The sequence below is a fragment of the Chiloscyllium plagiosum genome, unplaced genomic scaffold (genome assembly GCF_037043375.1).
Source record: "Chiloscyllium plagiosum isolate Xiang-an unplaced genomic scaffold, Cpla_swu_hap1 HiC_scaffold_15, whole genome shotgun sequence".
Taxonomy (NCBI): Eukaryota; Metazoa; Chordata; class Chondrichthyes; order Orectolobiformes; family Hemiscylliidae; genus Chiloscyllium; species Chiloscyllium plagiosum.
The window spans coordinates 17,961,797-17,982,525 of NW_028270153.1; the positions used below are offsets into that span (position 1 = coordinate 17,961,797).

The 20,729-nt window shown below is 39.6% G+C and overlaps 1 long non-coding RNA gene across 1 annotated transcript in view; it reads left to right on the plus strand.

Annotated features, from left to right (window-relative positions):
- Positions 1 to 20,729, plus strand: part of LOC148147617 (uncharacterized) — a 350,264-nt gene that overhangs the window by 244,959 nt on the left and 84,576 nt on the right. Inside the window, exon 2 of the long non-coding RNA XR_015759470.1 lies at positions 17,304 to 17,342. This is a non-coding gene — a long non-coding RNA (uncharacterized LOC148147617). The remainder of the gene's footprint in view (positions 1 to 17,303; positions 17,343 to 20,729) is intronic.

Below are 20,729 nucleotides of genomic sequence, written 5' to 3' on the forward strand. Positions count from 1 at the left end.
AGCAACCATAATCTAATATCTGCAGTCTGTTAGAGCAGAGGAGTTTTGTTGATGAACAGCCCTGCCACTGAGTGGAGCATCCAGCAAGTCGTTGCTGGTATGCTGTGGCTGCAGTATGCAGTATCCCAATGGTATATTGCAACAGCCCACTAAGCGTATTTCTGCACCATCCTCCAGCCCTGCGGCCTCAAGCGAAGGGCCAGGACAAGGCAACAATAATATGACCACACCAATGCCAAACTCCCCTCAAAGTCAAACATTATCCTGACTTGGACAAGTGTTCTCATTCTTTCATCATTGCCGAGCCAACGTTCCCTCACTAACAGTATTGTATGAGCACCGTCACTATGTGGATCTGATCGAGGAGATGGTTCCCCACTGATAAGTAGTGAAGATAATAAAAATGACTTTGTCAACTGCCAAGGATAAAAGGTCCAGGTCATGCAAAGCAGAAGTCTATTGGCTCAATAAATATACTTTTGTTTTACGTTTTTCCTATTTTATAAAATTAAAGAAAATGCCTAAAATAGGAGTAGAATTTATTTGTTTTAAAAACTGACTCTCTATTTGTTCTTATTGGTGTCTGTTTCATCCATACTATTCTGTAGTAGGTACAGCTCGGTGTTGGTCTTTGGTGTTATGTGGTTAGCTGAGCCCAATGAGCAACATTGCAAAGAAACTTGTTTTACTTTGGTCCTTCTGGAGATTTTTCTAGTGATTATATTGTACGACTGATTACATTTTAGAAAATAAATAATTTGATTCAAGACATTATGTGACATATAGAAAATCCTTTCAGATATTTGCTAATATATCAATAATTTCATTACTAAACTGATGAGAAAACTTTCCAACAAGATTACCTCTGGTAAGGGAATCCAAACGAGGAGGCTTGATGATTTGAACAAGACTCAAAAGATGTTGTGAAACTTGAAAGGGTTCAGAAAAGATTTACAAGGATGCTGCCAGGTTTGGAGATTTTGAGCCATAGGGAGAGACTGAATAGGCTGAGGGATGACCCCATAGAGGTTAATAAAATTGTGAGGGGCGTGGATCTGGTTAATAGACTCTCCCTGGGGTGGGGGAGTCCAGAACTAGAGGATATAGGTTTAGGGTGAGAGGGGAAAATTTTTAAATGGACCTAAGGGGCAACTTTTTTATGCAGAGGGTGGTACGTATATGGAATGACCTGCCAGAGGAAGTGGTGCAGGTTGGTACAATTACAACATTTAAAAGGCATTTGGATGGGTATATGAAGAGGAAGGGTTTAGAGGGATATGGGCAAAGTGCTGGCAAATGGGACTAGATTAGCATAGTGTATCTGGTCGACATGGACAAGTTGGACTAAAGATCCTGTTTTCATGCTGTACATCTCTATGACTCTAATACAAAAAAAGTCATTGCATTATAGTGCATATTAGTATAAAAAAATGTTCAATGACCAACAGTAATGATTAAAATAAAATCTTTCATTAGGTTCTGCATCATTTTCTAGTCTCAGGATAACTTTTGTCTAAGAGAACAATCAAGGCATTGAAATAGTTTGGCTTATTGCCTGGGTCATCCTATTGAGTGGCTTATACCGATGTAACGTTTGAAAAAGGAGGTGCTTGTCTGCTGGGAGTAGAAGGAGTTAAAAAAAAATTGTCAGATATCTAGAAATGGCTGAGACACTCGTAAAGTAAACCAATAGAAGGGATCCCTTGGGAACACTGTCAAGGGTGTATACTAATTGATACTGAATGTATGCTGGAATTAGTTAGGGTGTGAACTGCTGATCTAATAACAAAGGACATTAATCACAAATTAATGTACAAGTTTCTCTTTATTGTCAGTTAATTACATTTCTTAATGAAAAATGCATTGGGTTTACATTAGCATTAGAAGAACTGACTAAGTATCTCTGGGTTATCACAGATTACTGAGGTCCTGTTGCTGCTTCCCCTGTAGAACATATCGACAGTAGAGCTAGATAGCACTTTTGCTGCTACTAGATGCATAGGCAGCAACTTGTTCAATAGATAATAGTTCTCTGATTAATTAAATGTTTAGACTAACTCCTATTGAACAATGATCAGGATATCCTTGACAAAATGAGATTAGGCAGCAAGTAAGGGTGAAAAGCCAAGGGTTTGTTTACAGAAGACGAACTTCTGTTCAGGATGACATCAATTCACCAGACATAACCTAACTGACCAATTAAAAATGTTAATTAAATACAAGTTGAATTAGTACCTTATTTCTCTCTTGGTGTACCAGTCAGTGAAGAATTGGTCTGGCTCTTGGTAAAGATCTGATAAAGTTACTTCAATCTTGTTCCATGGCCAGTTGCTGGCATCTCTTGTGATTAACAAAATAAACACTTCGATCTATATCAAAGCTAATGTCAGTGCACCAGCTGAAAAGTAATTATCCCAATGATCCAGAGCTCGTTGGCAGCATTGCCTAGTTCCTGTGTGTCCTGCACTTTAATGGGTAATGGATGACAGGCTGAGTGTTGCAATGTTCAATCACAGGTGGCACTACCATCACTGCCATGTCTGATTGCAGACACGACCCCCACGAGCTTGCACCAACTGTACATTGTCTTATTTATGCCTTGTTTTTGAATTGAATCAATGACTTCTCCCACTAATAAACTGTGAGAAGAAGCAGAGAGCACTGTCAATATCAAATATGTGGATGTGAGCCTATTTCTGACAATAATACGATTGCCCCTGTTCAAAAGCAAGACAGGGACAAAATGTAATCAATCAGATGTTCCCACAGCATTCTGCCCCTGGAATTATCCTACCCAGTTGGCTGGATGTGATATTGATTAATTGATAGAATTGTCAACTAATCATGGTAAACAATATCGATATTGTCAATCCATCATGCTGGAGTGCTGGAAGGTGAACTAGATGATCCTCATTTTTTCTTCACCAAGCAATTTCCAAGTTCATAGAATGATAGACTCCCTACAGTGTGGAAGCAGGCCATTCAGCCCATCGAGTCCACACCAACCCTCTAAAGAGCATTCAGGCATACACAAAGAAATGTGTTGATATTTTTAAACAATCTGTGCAGTCTTGTTATGGCCAATGTTCCCTCTAAGTTGAGCATGAGGTTCCACACATGGCGATCAGTCTCATGGCATTGACTTCTAATTCTGGAAGTCACTGACATACACAGACCTCAAAGGCTCGCACAGTCGGGAATAAAATTAAAGGGGACATTGATTATGATTACTGATAAAAGTGAGACTGGAGCCCAAGTCTCCTCTCTCAAAGAGAGGGATACTACCACAGTGCTACAAGACACCCTTCATATAAATACATATACAGGCATATATCACCAAATGTATAGAAGTATAGATCCCAAGACTGTTAAAAAAAAGCCATAATACAATACAGCTGTTTACAATAGAAACTAATTATTTGAAAGATTGTCCTTGTGTCCATTTAGTTTTGGGAAAGTTTGAAAAATTCAGTGACAGGTGCTAATGAGTCACCCAGTTCAAAAGCACACAGTCATCCCTTGTTAGTAAAGTTTTTAATTTCTGATTTACTGAAGTGTTATGATCTCTACACAGACCAATAACATTTGAACAATAAATTTGAACTTCCAGTTAACAGCTGAAAGAATGACATCTTCTTCCCGAACTCTCCGTCCCCACCCCCTCTCCGGCCTATCACCCTCACCTTAACCTCCTTCCATCTATCGCATTCCCAATGCCCCTCCCCACCTTTTATCTTAGCCTGCTTGGCACACCCTCCTCATTCCTGAAGAAGGGCTTATGCCCGAAACGTCGATTCTCCTGCTCCTTGGATGCTGCCTGACCTGCTGCGCTTTTCCAGCAACACATTTTCAGCTCTGATCTCCAGCATCTGCAGTCCTCACTTTCTCCTGAAAGAGTGACATGCCAACATTTCACAATTAAAGACTTTTTCTAACTGTGCTATCCTTTACCTTTTACTGTAACAAAAGATTGAAAGCTATATTTACTAAGCACTATGCTTGGAGCCAACTTATATTTTAAACCACAGAATATCCAGCCCCACCTTTTTATTTTGACACACTGAAAAACACACTTCAAAGCGATGTACTACAATCTTTTAAGTAGATATTCAATTCTATTGCATTCAGTCCACGTGATTCTTAGCTCTTATGGATTTGCTTCTGTTCTTTTCCTTTCTCAGCTTGGGAAATTTCTAACTGCAGCTTTGCCAGAGATCTTCCTGCTTTGTTTTAACTCATCATGAGTTTCCATCTGAGGTTCTACCTGCATCATGGTACCTGTGTAGCAAAACAAAACTCTTTTGCCTCTTGCTGTCCTCCCTGTAAGAGTCGAGAGTGTGGTGCTGGAAAAGCACAGCAGGTCAGCCAGCATCTGAGGAGCAGGAGAGTCAATGTTTCGGGCATTAGCCCTTTGTCAGGAATGAGGCTCCCTATAAGAGCCTGGCAATTTAATCAGAAACCAAACAAAAGCACAGATACTGGAATCCAAAGTAGACAAACAGGACACTGGAAGGACACAGCAAGCCAGGCAGCATCAGGAGGTGGAGTAGTCAACATTTTGGGTATAACTTTTCTTCAGGACTAGATATCTAGCCCTGAAGAACGGTTATACCCAAAACGTTGGCTTCTCCATTTCCTGATGCTGCCTGGCTTGCTGTGTTCTTCCAGCCTCCTGTTTGTAGACTTTGGCAGTTTAACCAAGCTATCTGTGATAGTATTGATTTAGCAAAATCTACAATTTGTTATGTAGGTTCCTCTGTACTGTTCCTATCTCAAAGCATAAATCTAAGATAACATGAATGAATTGGACATTATATACAGGCAAGGATGCTATCTATCTATCATGAATATGCCAACTCTCCTTTATCTTGGAAGTAAATAGTTTAAAGCAAAACCTAATACTCTCAACAGTTTAGAGATTTATGAATCCCACTGTTAGCACAAAGGCAGCTGCCATGTTGCTTTTATTTGAGTTACTTCTAAAGAAGAGTTATATCAGACTCGAAACATTAACTCTGTTCCTCTCTCTACAGATACTGTCAGATCTGTTGGGTTTGTTCAGCACTTTCTGTTTTTATTTCAGACTCCCAATGTCCACAGTGTTTTGCCTTTATAAAGATGCGACTGCTTTCTGCTGTCATTCTGTCCAAGTCGAAGCACCTATTCCTAATGAAAGAATTTGGGTGGTCTTTAACCTCTAACTTTCAAACCACCCAGGCTTTCTTTCAGATACACTTCAGAACAGGTCACATGATTCCCTTCATTCTACGTTAAAGAAATAGCTCCAAAACATAATAATCTCATAAAGATCAAAACAGTAACAAAAGACTTAACGCAAAAAAGTGGTAACATGCAGAATGAATGTCATTTGGCACTCATGTGTGCATGTAGTAGGTATGTGCATGGTATCTAAAGCCAAAGGCCATTGCAAGCATTTTTGACTAAAATTTGTAAGTGCCAGGGAAAGTCATTAATCATGAATTTACTGTTGAATGAGAGAATGCCTTTACTGCTTGAGAACAGAAGTGTTGCTCGTTGTGACAGGAGACTTAAAAAAAAGTCCAGCTGTGTTTACTGAAATCCTTTTTTTTGTCTTTTAATGATATATTGTAGGTTTAGCAAGAATACAGTTTTTTTCCCCTCATTATACGTTATTAATGAGTAAGCATTTTATAGTTACTCAACAGTTCTGTGATATATATTCTCAGCACATGACGCAAATGACTTGGCTTGCATTAATAAATCTGCAGTTATCACTAAAAGACTAGTGCCAAGAGATCTCATGTGATAGCAAATTAACCAACATCTACATTAAGAACCCTTGATATCTTTGAATTAGTGTATCTTTGTGATGTTGAAGCAGCCAGTAGATTATATATGGAATCCATTATATCCTTTTTTCGAACTGTCCCCAAAATATCTTCTACAAAAAGGTGTTCTGGGGCCTTAGTCTCTTGTGACCATCTCTACACAAACTGCATTCAATAACAGCAAACCTTGCATTGACCTGATATCTTTAACATAGAGTCACAGAGTAATAGAATCATAGGAACAGACCCTTCAGTCCAAACAGTATATGCCGAACTAAACTGATCCCACCTGCCTGTGCTTGGTCCAAACCTTTCTTATTCATGTACTTATCCAAAAGTCTTTTAAAAGTTGTAATTGTACACTCATCCACCACTTCCTCTTAAGGTTCATTCACTCTTGTGTAAAGAAATTGGCCCTCATGTCTTTTTAAAATATTTCTCCACTCACCTTAAAAATATGTCCCCTAGTCATGAAATCACCCACTCTAGGGAAAAGACACCTGTCATTCATTGTATCTATAACCCTCATGCTCCAGAGAAAAAGCTTATCCAGCCTCTTCTGAAAACTCAAACCCTCCATTCCTGGCAATACATTGGTAGATTTCTTCTGAATCCTCTCCACCTTAATATCCTTCATAAAGCAGGGAGACCAGAACTGGACAGAGTACTCCAGAAGAGGCCTCACCAACGTCCTGCACAACCTCAACATGACGTCCCAGCTCCTATACTCAAAGGTAAAAGTGAGGACTGCAGATGCTGGAGTTAGAGTCGAGAGTGCGGTGCTGGAAAAGCACAGCAAATCAGGCAACATCCGAGGAGCAGGAGAATCGACGTTTCGTGCAAAAGCCCTTCATCAGAAATCCTTGGATGCTGCCTGACCTGCTGTGCTTTTCCAGCACCGCACTCTCGATTCCTATACTCAAAGGTCTGAGCAATGAAAGCAAGTGTTCTGAATGCCTTCTTAACCACCCTGTCTAAATGTGATGCAAACTTCAAAGAATTATGTACCTGAACTACTAGATCTCTCTGTTTTACAACGCTATGTTTAGTTGTATAAGTCCTGCCTGTTTTACCAAAATGCAATACTGCACATTTATCCAAATTAAAGGCCATCTGCCACTCAGCACTGATCCCTGTGGAATGTCGCTGGTAACAGGCCTCCAGTTTGAAAAACAACCTTCCACCATCACTCTCTGCCTCCTGCCCTTCAACCAATTTTATATCTGTTTGGCAAGTTCACCCTGAATCCATAGCAAAAGAAAACATAGCAAAATAAAGAAAAAGTGTGAACTTCACAGAAGGTTAAAAAAAATTGGGTGTTGTAAAATAAAGCTTGGAATAAGTGATCAAATGTTGTTCAGAATCAGATCTTTGGGAGTGTTTTAAAGGAGGAGTGCAGGTTGGTGGGGAGGGGGCAACAACCTGGGGTTAGGGGTGAGTGGTGGGTAGCGGAGGGATCTGTTAGTGGCTGGATAGGGTCACCACGATGAGAGCTGGTGTCTGCAAAAAGCTGGACTCTGAGAAACAGTTGGTATATCAGTGTTGGCAGTGGGTGTACATTATTAGAACTAGTGGTCACTATTTAAAAATAAAGGGGTCCCATTTTGGTAAGAGATAAGGGGAATTTTCTTTTCTCACAGAGTGTCCTGACTCAAAAGGTGGTGGAAATAGAGTGCTTTAATACCTTTGAGACACAAGCAGGAAAATAAATCACGGGTCCTGGTGTTGCTTCTGGCCTGGAACCATGACAGAGCAGCCATGACCCCCAAACCAAGACTCTTGGACCTAGTTTGTGGGTCCTGATGTACATCCCTCTCTCCGGCCCTAGGTGGAGGTAGCTTGGTCCTTGATAAGCAAAGGGGATGTAAGGTTATCAATGGATAGCCTGGAATGTGGAATAATCAGATCAACCATGATCCTATTGATTGGCAGGACTGGTTCGAAGGGCCAAATAGCCTAGTTCTGCTCCTATTGCATACCTTCATATATTCATATGTAGGGCAAAATGCTAGAGTAAAACAGGGGGAGCTTTACAAACCAGTATAATGTGAGTTGATAGGTGAGTGGGTTTCATCTAGTTTAGGACCATAAAGCTTTGAATAAACTGAAAAGAGTTGAAAGACACGGATACCTATGTCAGGGGAATGCTTGCTTCAAATACTTTGAAACCAAAAGCTCTACTGCCCATCCAGCTTTGTTGTCTGATCTTAAAATACAGTTTTGTAAAAAGATGCTCCATTTATGGCACTCGTTTATATAAGAATTGGAATAGCATTACCTTTTAATGTTACAGAAAGACTCAAGATTGTTTTTTTGCTGACATTCAAACTGAGTTCTAGAACTTGCATGGCAGTTTCCCAAATCACAGAGACCTTTATAAACTTGTTTTCACAGTGATTACAGATAAAGGACAAAGATAAAGCAATTCTGGGAAATTCTTGGAAATGTTTATTTATGTACCAGGAGAAATCGGGTGTTTGTCAAACTGAAGCTTCAGAATTCTCTTCCCCTGAATCCAATCAAATCTCAATCGTCTCAGTGATGTTGCAGAACTACTTGATTGCACTGTGTGAAACTGAACTGACAGGTCAGGTCTCTTGTTGTTGAGAACTTTTTTTTGTCAGTTAAATGATGATAAATTTGAAGTAGAGAGAAAGAGTGATGGAGGTGAACTCAAAGAGCTGTGGGTTGGTGCAGTCAAGTTAATGATCGGTGATCTGTCCCATCCCTTCATCACTCCCTCCTTTCCTCATGGTCTTGCAATGTTAGTGCAGAATTGACGAATGGTGGATGTCAGGAACACAGAGGTACAAGGAACAGATCCTAGAGCTGGTTTCTGCTGCAAATAATGAAGGCCAGCATCTTCAGCTCTGACCGTAAAGGAGACAACTGTGGGACAACTACCATCTTAAAATAAAATTGCTATGGAGAGGGTGATTGATTTGACAGATACTTAGTTGAGGTACTTCAGCGTTCAAAAACGTAACCAAAACTCTTTCTCATTTCAGTGTAAATGGACCTCTTGTGTTTTGTGTGTTGTGGTGCCAACCACTATAAGCGTATAGTTGGGGTAATTTGCTGCCTTTATCTCCTTTCCTTGACTAGTTAAGGGCCTACTTCGTTCCCAGTGGTAGAGCAAAGCCATTAGTGAGTCTTAATGGGAAGAGGTACTCATCTTGAACGGAATGTAGTTTTTTTGCATGATAGCAATCAGGCACAAGTAACATTAATAAGTTCGACATTGCTACAAAAACTATGAAGAGACCCAGATGTGTCCACTTTGAGATCTTAAGATGTTCTACCATTCCTCACCTGAGTGATTGGGATGTAATTAGATTACGTAGGACTTAATGAAGTCACCAATATTAACCCTTTCAGAACCATTACTTTATGCAACATTGGGCGTAGCACTTTTATCAGCACTTTCATTCCTTATCTGTCCATTGTACACAAGGTTGAATTTGATCCTGTATACAATTGCAAATAGTGTTGATATTAAATATTTTACCGGTGTCATGTTTTGTTCATTTCTCTCATTTTAAAAACTTGTTTCATTCTTTACTAAAGTTTAGCGACTATATATTTAATATTTGCTGACCATTTAGTGTGGATGTCAAAGGAAATGCCAGGTGTCCTCAGTTTCCTTCCTTAACTATGCTAACATTATTGTGATTCTCAGGATAAGCCCCTCAGTAAATTATATGGAGGTTATATAAACAAGGAATATATCTGTCGTTTATATGGAAGATGCTAGAATAGAGATATCTGACAGTGAGTTATTGAGATCAAGACAAAACTCAGGACTTATGCAAGGAATATGTACTCAATGGAGTTTGAAAGATGAGGTGAAATCTGATCGAAACTTAAAGAATACTGAGAGACCGGAATAGAGTGAGCATGGAGAAGATGTTTGCACCAGTAAAGGAGACTTGGAACTGAGAGCACAGCCTCAGAGTGAAGGGATAACCTTTTAGAACTGAGATGAGGAGGAACTTCTTCAGCCAGAGAATGGTGAAGCATTGCCATAGAAGGCCATGGATGCCAAATTATTGAGTGTCTTTAGAACAGAGATAGATAGGTTATTGATGAGTAAAGGGATCAGGGTTATGGGGAATAGGCAGAAGAATGGGTTGAGAAACATATCAGCTATGTTTGAATGACTGGTCAAATGTGATGGGCTTAATGGCCTAATTCTGCTGTTATATTTTATGGTCTTATGGTCTAATAATGGAATCAGGATATCTTATTGTTAGCTACAGAGAATACTGGACTTTGCATGTCCCTTTGAACTGTACAGAGAAAATAGAAATTGGAGTATCTCAGACAATTGGAGTATGTTTCTGATTTATAAAGACCACTTTCCCCACCCAGTTCCATTTTTAAAAAATTGAATTGATTTATCAGATTATACAGTGTATCGGAATTAAAATATCGCTAAGTGAGTTTCACACAGACTTGCCAAGTGTGTCTAAATCTTAGTGAATTACAGAAGACATGGGAATGAGATACCTTAGTTAATATGCAGAAGATATTGGATACCTTTAAATGACATGTAGGAAATCTCTATAACAAGGAAGCTTTGCAGAGCAATGATGAATCTGGAACACCCTAGCAACTTACACAGGGTGCATAGGAAAACTTGCAGTTGGCTTCATAAAGAAGACATGCATTTCTTGCTGTGTTATGTAATGGATACTGCTATGAAGTTATCAATAAGATAGTAGATGGTTAAATGGAGTTTACAAGACTGTGATCTAATTAAGGGCTTCATCATAATCATAATGGCAAAGCTCGCTTGCTTTGTATTCATGATCTGATCCCAAAGATTAGATTACCATCTTGTGATTCAGTGAAAAGTATCAAGTATTATTAACAATATTCATTTTATATTGAATTTTTCCTATAATCCATACATCTTCAGCTTTGATCTGTGTACATTATTTTGAGGGCTGTTGGAAGAAAGTGCATGATAATGCGGAAAGCAAATATTCATTTGTTTGGTGAGATAGGCCCTTAAAGCTATTTGTTCTGTAGTGAAAGAAGAATATTGATTTTATAGAGAATTCTCTGAAGGAGATGCTTAGTGGAAAGATTGGTGTTACATTTGGGTTCAATCTAAATCTGAATCTTCAATTGCAGCTTTATATAGTAAAATATTTTTTTTTTTAGTCCTGAGGTGATTTTGTTGAATTGAAACATTAGTTTTGGTTCCATATGCAGAGATGCAGCCAAGCCTGCATTTCAATGTTTTTATCCTAGATTTGCAGCATCTATATTCTTTCATATCATATTTAGCCTGCTTTACATCCAGTGCTATCGTACAAGAAATGCTGCTCACCTACTGTCTGCCCTGTGTCATGTCTCTACCCTGTTCCTATTGCAACATGAAAGCCTGATATTTCTATTTGTAATATCTAGCTGAGGCTTTATGTTAACGTAAGTAATGTTGAACATTACATCAAATTTTATTGCAGGATGTGTTGTCTCTGGATCTTTATCCAGCTCTCACTAGATGCATTTAAATATACTTAGAATTCCTCAGCTGATATGTTTTGATTTTCTAGTGATCCATGTCTAAGTTAACTGTTAGCTGTTTTAATATAGAAATTTAATGGGCTGCATCATTGCTCTCATGTTTTTTTTAATCCAATTAGCCATTGTCCTTCAGAAGTTCAGCTTTACATCACTAAGTTATAGTCAGAAGAAAAAGTTGAAGAAGTTTGAGTTTTCTTTTCCACTGCCAGTGAGAAGGTTCAAGGGTGACCTGATAAAGGTCTTTAAGATTATGATGGTTTATGATAAGACAGTGTTAAGTTGTTTCCACTGGTTGGTAACTTAAGATGGCACAAATTTGAGATAATCAGAAAAAGAATTTAAAAAGATTAGAAACAGATTTGGGCAGGAAATTCAATTGGTGGCGTAAATTGGACAGTGCAATTCAAATACATCTCCGAAGATGTAGATCAGAGGGTTTTTAAGGCACCAAATGGGTGAGTGGTATAAGCCACTCAGGCAACTTGTCAACATGTAACTAGGAATTTAAACATTTCTACTCCAGAACAAGCATGATGCTATATATTGAGTTTCATAGAGGGCGAGTTACTGTTAGGCAGATAGGAATAGAGAGCTGGTCAAGCCTGGACTAGCTTCAGTACTTCTGAGGGAGCCTGAGAAAGCACAGAAATGAAATAATTAAAAAAGAATATTATTTTTGTCTTCAGCAGTTCCTTCAGATTAGGCCACTGAATACCTGGAACAAAATGACAGACCATGGTCAGCACAAACCCCACTCATTTGATGACTAATTTTGACACCATACAAACAATATTAACATCCTGATTCTCATACACGTGATATTTAATATCTATTTCGGGCAGGTTCCCTTTATACTCCAGAGTCTCTGAATCATGCACTTTCACCAGGGATCAAGCACAGGAGATTGCAATCTGAGACTTGCTTCCCCACTAGCTACCACAATAAATGAGTGTGTGAAATGTCACTTTCTTATTCAAACACTTTGCACAGAGAAGAGAGAGAGATGAGGAATTCTTTGGCATAAATCGTCATTGAAGCAAAGTGTATCAATCAATTAACAAGAATTCAGATGTTACTTGAAGAAGAATGTGTAAGGGCTCAAGTGGCCATGTGCACAGAAATGTAGCTGCACGTGTGTTTTGTCCACAGTGGACTGTTTTGGCCTGCACCTCCACCCACATCATCTACTGCATCCGCTGCAGCCGGTGTGGCCTCCTCTATATTGGGGAGACAGGCCGCCTACTTGCAGAGCGATTCAGGGAGCACCTCTGGGCCACCCGGACGAACCAACCCAACCAACCTGTGGCACAGCATTTCAACTCCCCCTCCCACTCCACCGAGGATATGCAGGTCATTGGACTCATCCACCGCCAAACCACAACAACCCGACGGTCGGAGGAGGAGCGTCTTATCTTCCGACTGGGAACCCTCCAACCGCAGGGGATGAACTTGGACTTCACCAGTTTCTTCATCCCCCCTCCCCCCACCTTGTCTCAGCCGGATCCTTCCAGCCCGGCACCGCCTTCCTGACCTGCAGTCTTCTTCTTGACCTCTCCGCCTCCACCCTACTCCGACCTATCACCCTCACCTTGACCTCTTTCCACCTATCACATTTCCAACTCCCCTCCTCCAAGTCCCTCCTCCCTACCTTTTATCTTCTCCTGCTGAACACTCTCTGCTCATTCCTGAAGAAGGGCCTGTGCCCGAAACGTCGAATCTCCTGTTCCCTGGATGCTGCCTGACCTGCTGTGCTGTTCCAGCAATAAAGTTTCAACTGTTTTGGCATTGTGACATCCATGATTTTACGAATGGTAATTGACAGTGATCAGTTATTCCCATCAAGCAGAAACAATCCGAAAAATAATCAATGCTATTCTTTGCCCGTAGATGATCAGATACTTCATGGTATCGGCATTGTTATTTGACTCTTCTATTGCTTGTAAATATCAAATTACACAAAAAAAAATGGCAGCTCTGTATCTATCCGTAGCCTGTAGAGACATATTTGTGTTTCCTTACCAAGGAACTTACTACTCCAACATGAGATGAATTGGTACATGGCATCAAGTCTTTTCCTGATGACATACAAATTTTTTTCATTCACTCATGGGCCATGGGTATTGCTGGCTGGACCAGGATTTATTGCCCATCCCTAGTTGACCTTGAGAAGCTGGTGGTGAGATGCCTTCTTAAACCGCTGCAGTCCACATGCTATTCGCACATGTGCTATAGGTTGGGAATTCCAGGGTTTTGAGTCAGGGGCAGTGAAGGAATGGCAATATATTTCCTGTCAAGATGTGAGTGCTTTGGAGGGGAACTTGTAGGTGGTGCTGCTTGTTAACCTTTAACTAGGCTATTATTCTTGGTACTGAATTCACATTGAAAAATAAAGGGACAAGAGTACAGGTTTTGGAGCCTCTTCCTTGCTCTGTTACCAATCATTTAAGATCTGACGTTTAAAATCTAGACATTTTTATGTTTTGATTTATTGGCTCAAAGTCAAGGGTCCCCATATACATTTGGTCTTCTGTTGAATAAATTGCCTTTGGCCAATCCTGTGGTTTATTCTAACAAATTAGCCCTGTTGAAGGTAACAGCTGGCTGATACATATCATATTTCATAAATATGAGAAAAAGCAAAGTGCTGCTAATGCAGGATATCGGAAGTAAAAGCAAAATGGACTGGACAAACTCAGCAGATCTTGCAGCCTCTGTGGAGGCAGAAACAGAAAGGTCTCTTCTTTTGGAACTGGAAAAACTGATCTGAGAAAGAATTTTTGGAGATGAATTGTTAACTCTGTTGCCCTTTCTCATAGACAAAGCCAAACCTGCTGAGTGACTCATAATTTAGAGATGCCAGTGTTGGACTGGGATGTACAAAGTTAACACCACACGACACCACGTTATAGTCCAACAGGTTTATTTGGAAGCACTAGCTTTCAAAGCATTGCTCTTTCATCAGGTGGTGTCAATGATTTTTAATGAGTTACTCATAGAATTACAATTGTGTCAACAGTCTTCGCACCTTAATGATGTCAGTTAATTGGTCAGGGTACTGAAATGTATATCCAATACTATTCCACAGCTTTGAGTGTTAGGTTTCTCACTGGCTAAAGCAGATTACTGAATTTCAGTGAAAGATGTTCAGTGAATTAAAGAATAAACCCAATGAATTCTCAGGAGCTTGGCATCATCCACATGTTACTTATGGTAACAATTGAGGATTCCTATGAATGAAATTTCATAACTTGGGTAGCTTCATCTTTACTGAATGTTAGATTACAATCCTTCCATTGAGAATCTGATTTTATTAACAAAGGTGCTTGCGAATGTTCAATTATATCACTTTCACCATCTACCACCCTGTGACCTAAATCAATTGTCACTTGATGCAATACATTTATTGCTTGAAGTTTTCCTGACATATGCTGGCACTTGTGTCTTCCAAATAGAATATTAAAATTCCCAAAGAGTAATTTTTACTCATCCGGTGTCACTTATCCATCATTCTTTCCTTTGGTTTCAATCTAGTGTTGTTTTGTGATGACTGCTCACTGACCATGAAAATAACTTTCATTTTTATAGCTGCTTATTTTCTAAACTCCAAAGTTCTTCAGAGGAGCAACAGTGGATGCCAATCAGAAAAAAAGTAAAAGATTAGGGAAAATATATTCAGAAAAATGCATATATATTTAAAGGCGAAAGGCAGAATCATACAAATACTCACAACGTGATGTTTGACAACAAAATGTATGAAGGATCTGCCGGGGGTAGTGAAGCTGCCTCAGGGCTAGTACCCTGGATATAAGAATGAAGGAGATTGTAGGATGGGGATTGGGTCAGTGATGGGTTTGACAATAAGGATGAAGATTTTGAATTCACCATGCTTAAGGGCTTGCAACGAGGTGAAACAGGGCTAGGAATTTCCACAGACTATAGAGTTTTAAATGAATTTAAGTCCACATAGAATGTGCTGAGAGGATGATAGATAAAACATTGAGGTGCCAATAATGTGGATAGTACATACATTTAAGACCAGAAACAAAAATTGCTGGAAAAATTCAGCAGCTCTGGCAGCATCTTTGGAGAGAAAGCAGAGTTAACGTTTCAGGTCCGGTTACCCTGGTTCAGAACAAGAAGTGGGCCTGCAACACATGGCCTACAGCATGTGGACTGCATGGTTCAAGAAGGCAGCTCACCACAAGCTTCTCAAGGGAGACTAGGGATGGGCAATAAATGCTGGTCCAGCCCGCAACAGCCATGTCCCATCAGTGAACAAAATGTTAATTCTGCTTTCTCCATCTGTTGAGTTTTTCTAGTAATTTCTGTTTTGTCTCTGATTTCCAGCATCCACAGTTCTTTGGTGGTTTTGTATATCATTATAATTTTGATCACAATTCTAGCATCCATACATACGCTCATTTCCTTAATCTTAGTGATTAAAATTATATCCAAACATCACCCAGTTATTGAAATGTCATCTTCAACTAAGTTATCCTGTCAAATTTCTCCTTTTTAACCCACAAATACTTAGATGTGCAGGCGAACCACCTGCATCTCTTCATAATTCAGAATCAAATGTTATTTTTCCTGCCGACAGTCTATCCCTTGAAAAGGTAGTGTGAATGTCCTTGGTAAGTTGATGTGATGTAATGGATCTATTGGTTTGGCTTCTGGCTATAGTGAGGTGCTGATGGCCATGGATGTTCTTACTTCTCAGTGTCATCTTCTTGCTTTACGCCAGAATGAGTTAAAACCGAACCTCAGTTAGTTTCACTCACTATATAGTTTTGGTTCCAAACAGAGGTATGTAGTTATTGTCAATTAGGACCAGGATCTTGTGTGGTATTTAAAAAAAAACTTTTTTTTAGGTTAACTAAACTAACCTCCCAAAAGGCATGGATGTAGCTTTAGTTTCAGAAGCTGCAGTGATGTATAATTTGTTCAAGTCTTGCAATTGCTTTGGTTGTTATCGTATTGATTAATTGGTCTTCTATTTATATCCATATTATCTGAAATCTGCTTGTGCTTCCCTCCTGGAGGCAGAATTGCTGATCTGACAATCTCCAGTTTATGCTCATTGCCTGTATCAATGTCAAATCTGCCTTGACTTCATTGCGAGTTCTTAGCTTAACATTACAAGGCAAAATGTTTTTGCAGTTAATTTGCAGTTAGCTGTGGGTGAGCTTTCATTTTACTTAAGATCCTGGCAACAGTCTTTACACTACCGTAGTGGCACTGATGGCGCCAGTGCAGTATTAAATTAATCAAGGTTGAATTTCCATGAGGGATATTCCGGTCAACTGTTGCAAACAGTTTTGTAACCTATTGGTATCACCATTCTGATTCTGCCTTTCTTTTAATTTGAGACTATAATCTGTATTTCAATTCTCTGGGAGCACAAGCTCCCTCAGCAGTGTTGAAAATGATCAGGTGATTTTTTTTGTGTGATGGCTGGGGAGCTAATATTGATATGCATAACCCCTGGACTTCAAAACAGACTTTTATGTTTATCAGAGAGGGTAGATTATGCCTTTTTTAAATTGAATCATCAACACACAGTGCCTCAGACAGAGCAGCACTCCTTCTGTATTGCAATAGAATGAAGGTTTAGATGTTTTGCGCAAATCTCTGAATGGGATTTGAAAACACAACCCTCTGGCTCACAGGTGATTAAATCTGATACGATGAACCTTGCTCGAGGTCCTCGCACAGACTTCTTGCTGACCTGCAGGTCCACTACTGTCATGCTCCTATGGATAAAATTTATCAAGTCTGCTGAGAGGCAGCTCAGAGGTAGTTACAATTTAGGTGTTAATATGATTTGTTAATTGATATTTTGTCATTTGTGATCTTGCTGTGTGTTTAAGGATATCACTTACGTATGTCCAATCACATCACATCAGTATTGCTCACTACTTAATCCCCTAATAATTCTCCCCTCTCATTTCTCTTTAGCTAATTGAAGACAAGTTAAAAAGAAGTTCAACAAAGCAGGTAAATTACTTTTAGATTCAGACACATGTTTTACTCTGCAAAACTTGATATTTTCTTCTATATATAAATGAATGAGAGCCTTTTCTTTCAAAAGTATGGCTGCTGTGCTCAGGAAATTATAAAATAGAATTAAAAGGTTTGCTCTTTGGCCAATTAAATTGTGACTTTGGGACTAATGTCGTTAAGTGGAATAATGTCAATTGAATTCATTGATTCATACAGCATTGATGCAGGCCATTGAATCCATTTGAACTATGCTAGCTCCTTGAATTAACTGTTGATCATATTTTTCCCCATGTTCCTAAAGTCTTTCCTCTTCAAGTATTTATCCAACTCTGCTTCGGAGGTGACTATTGAATCTGCTTTCTTGATTGTTTTGGACTCTTAACGACCCACTGCATATAAAATATCTCTTCTTTATGATGTCTCCTCTGGTTCTTCTAGCATTCTATTAATGGAAAAACGTTGGTCCATAGTTAGTCCATGAAAACCTTTGTAATTTTGAACAGCTGTATTTAATCTCCCCTTAACTTCCCATTCTAAAAACTGAGAGCTGAACATGACTGCGCAGCAGAACTTGCTTTTGTATAAGGCTCAATTGGCTTTCGAAAGTATTCATAGCTACACCAAGTGTGTGCAGGAAAAGTAATTTTCCATACTGTTTTACTTTAAACAGTGTTCAGCACAGAATGTTTTAAATGCAAATTTCCAGCTGCCTTTCAATGGAATGAAATGTATATCATTCCTTCACTCTAGCTAATGGTGGATTACAGAAGAAAGAGCATATTACATTTATTACAACTTGGAACGTGTATCAGTACAGGGTAGGGCGAATGTTATGTTTCTGATAACCCTAAAACAGTTTGTATTGATGTAGAATAAAAAGGAATCACAATCCTGAAAAATCTGACACTAATGATAAGTAGTGTTTTACGTACCTGCTAATTATGGGATTTGCACTGGTACAGAAGAAGGAATGTCTCTTTCCACCTAACTTGGGGATTAACATTCAGTGTAATAGAAGGTATGTATTTAGCCTTTACTCCTTATACACCAGGATTGGTGATATGTGCAGAATAAGAAATATTTACTTCTGTTAATATCGATGCTTATAAAGTTCAGAATATAAACTATTCAGGCAAATATTTAAAGGAAACAAAAATCCAGGGCTGTATCATACTTGAAATTGACTAATTGTCCATAAGAAAACCCATAGACATTTAAAGTTAAGAAAGTAACATTAATTTTAAATTCTCCTTATTTATCTCAGTAAAGTGAACCCTAATACAACTTTACACTTGGACAATGAGATTCAAGTAGAATGAATGCTGATAGAATCAAAAGCACATCATACTGGTGATCATGATTGGGAGGTGCTGAGGTATGGTCTGGGGTGTACAAAGTTAAAAAATCACACAACACCAGGTTATAATCCAACGGGTTTATTTGGAAGCACTAGCTTTCGGAGTGCTGCTCCTTCATCAGGTGGTTGTGGAGTATAAGATCATAGGTCACAGAATTTATAGCAAAAGTTTACAGTGTGATGTAACTGAAATTATATATTGAAAAAACCTGGATTATTTGTTAAATCACACACCTTTCAGAATGACCATGTTGGTTTCAGTTCTTTCATACGTAAATCCCAGAACTTTCTTAAAGTTACATTGTCAAGTGAACATTGTATCATCGATAGTCACAGGTGAGGTGCCGGAAGACTGGAGGTTGGCAAACGTGGTGCCACTGTTTAAGAAGGGCGATAAAGACAAGCCAGGGAACTACAGACCGGTGAGCCTGACCTCAGTGGTGGGCAAGTTGTTGGAGGGAATCCTGAGGGACAGGATGTACATGTATTTGGAAAGGCAAGGACTGATTCAGGATAGTCAACATGGCTTTGTGCATGGGAACTCATGTCTCACAAACTTGATTGAGTTTTTTGAGGAAGTAACAAAGAGGATTGATGAGGGCAGAGTGGTAAATGTGATTTATATGGACTTCAGTAAGGCGTTTGACAAGGTTCCCCATGGGAGCCTGATTAGCAAGGTTAGACCTCATGGAATACAAGGAGAACTAGACATTTGGATACAGAGAAGGCTCAAAGGTAGAAGACAGAGGGTGGTGGTGGAGGGTTGTTTTTCAGACTGGAGGCCTGTGAACAGTGGAGTGCCACAAGGATCAGTGCTGGGCCATCTACTTTTTGTCATTTACATAAATGATTTGGATGCGAGCATAACAGGTATAGTTAGTAAGTTTGCAGATGACTCCAAAATTGGAGGTGTAGTGGACAGCGAAGAAGGTTACCTCAGATTACAACAGGATCTGGACCAGATGGGCCAATGGGGCTGAGAATTGGCAGATGCAGTTTAATTCAGATAAGTATGAGGTGCTGCATTTTGGGAAAGCAAATCTTAGCAGGACTAATACACTTAATAGTAAGGTCCTAGGGAGTGTTGCTGAACAAAGAGACCTTAGAGTGCAGGTTCATAGCTCCTTGAAAGTGGATTCGCAGGTAGATAGGATAGTGAAGAAGGCGTTTGGTATACTTTCGTTTATTGGTCAGAGTATTGAGTTCTGGAGTTGGGAGGTCATGTTGCAGTTGTACAGGACATTGGTTAGGCCACTGTTGGAATATTGCATGCAATTCTGTTCTCCTTCCTATCGGAAAGATGTTGTGAAACTTGAAAGAGTTCAGAAAAGATTTACAAGGATGTTGCCAGGGTTGGAGGATCTGAACTACAGGGAGAGACTGAACAGACTAGGGCTGTTTTCCCTGGAGCGTCAGAGGCTGAGTGGCGACCTTACAGAGGTTTACAAAATTATGAGGGGTATGGATAGGGTAAATTGACAAAGTCTTTTCCCTGGGGTCGGGGAGTCCAAAACTAGAGGGCATAGGTTTAGGGTGAGAGGGGAAAGATATAAAAGAGACCTAAGGGGCAACCTTTTCATGCAGAGGGTGGTACGTGTATGGAATGAGCTGCCAGAGGATGTGGTGGAGGCTGGTATTGCAACATTTAAGAGGCATTTGGATGGGTATATGAATAGGAAGGGTTTGGAGGGATATGGGCTGGGTGCTGGCAGGTGGGACTAGATTGGGTTGGGATGTCTGGTCGGCATGGATGGGTTGGACCGAAGGGTCTGTTTCCATGCTGTACATCTCTATGACTCTATAACTCTAATCGGTGCCATGTTGGTCCAGATAATGCATTGAAGGTGTGAGGTGCCCTGTGTGAGGCTATTGTGCCCAATGTTCAGACTGATTCTAACCTATAAGAGGGATTTACAGAAACCTACATGGATTTGTGCAGTTTTTGAGCAAAATAAAATGTAATTCTGCAAGTACTAATTGACCCCATGCACTTATATGTGTATGTGCGTGTGTGCGCACACATG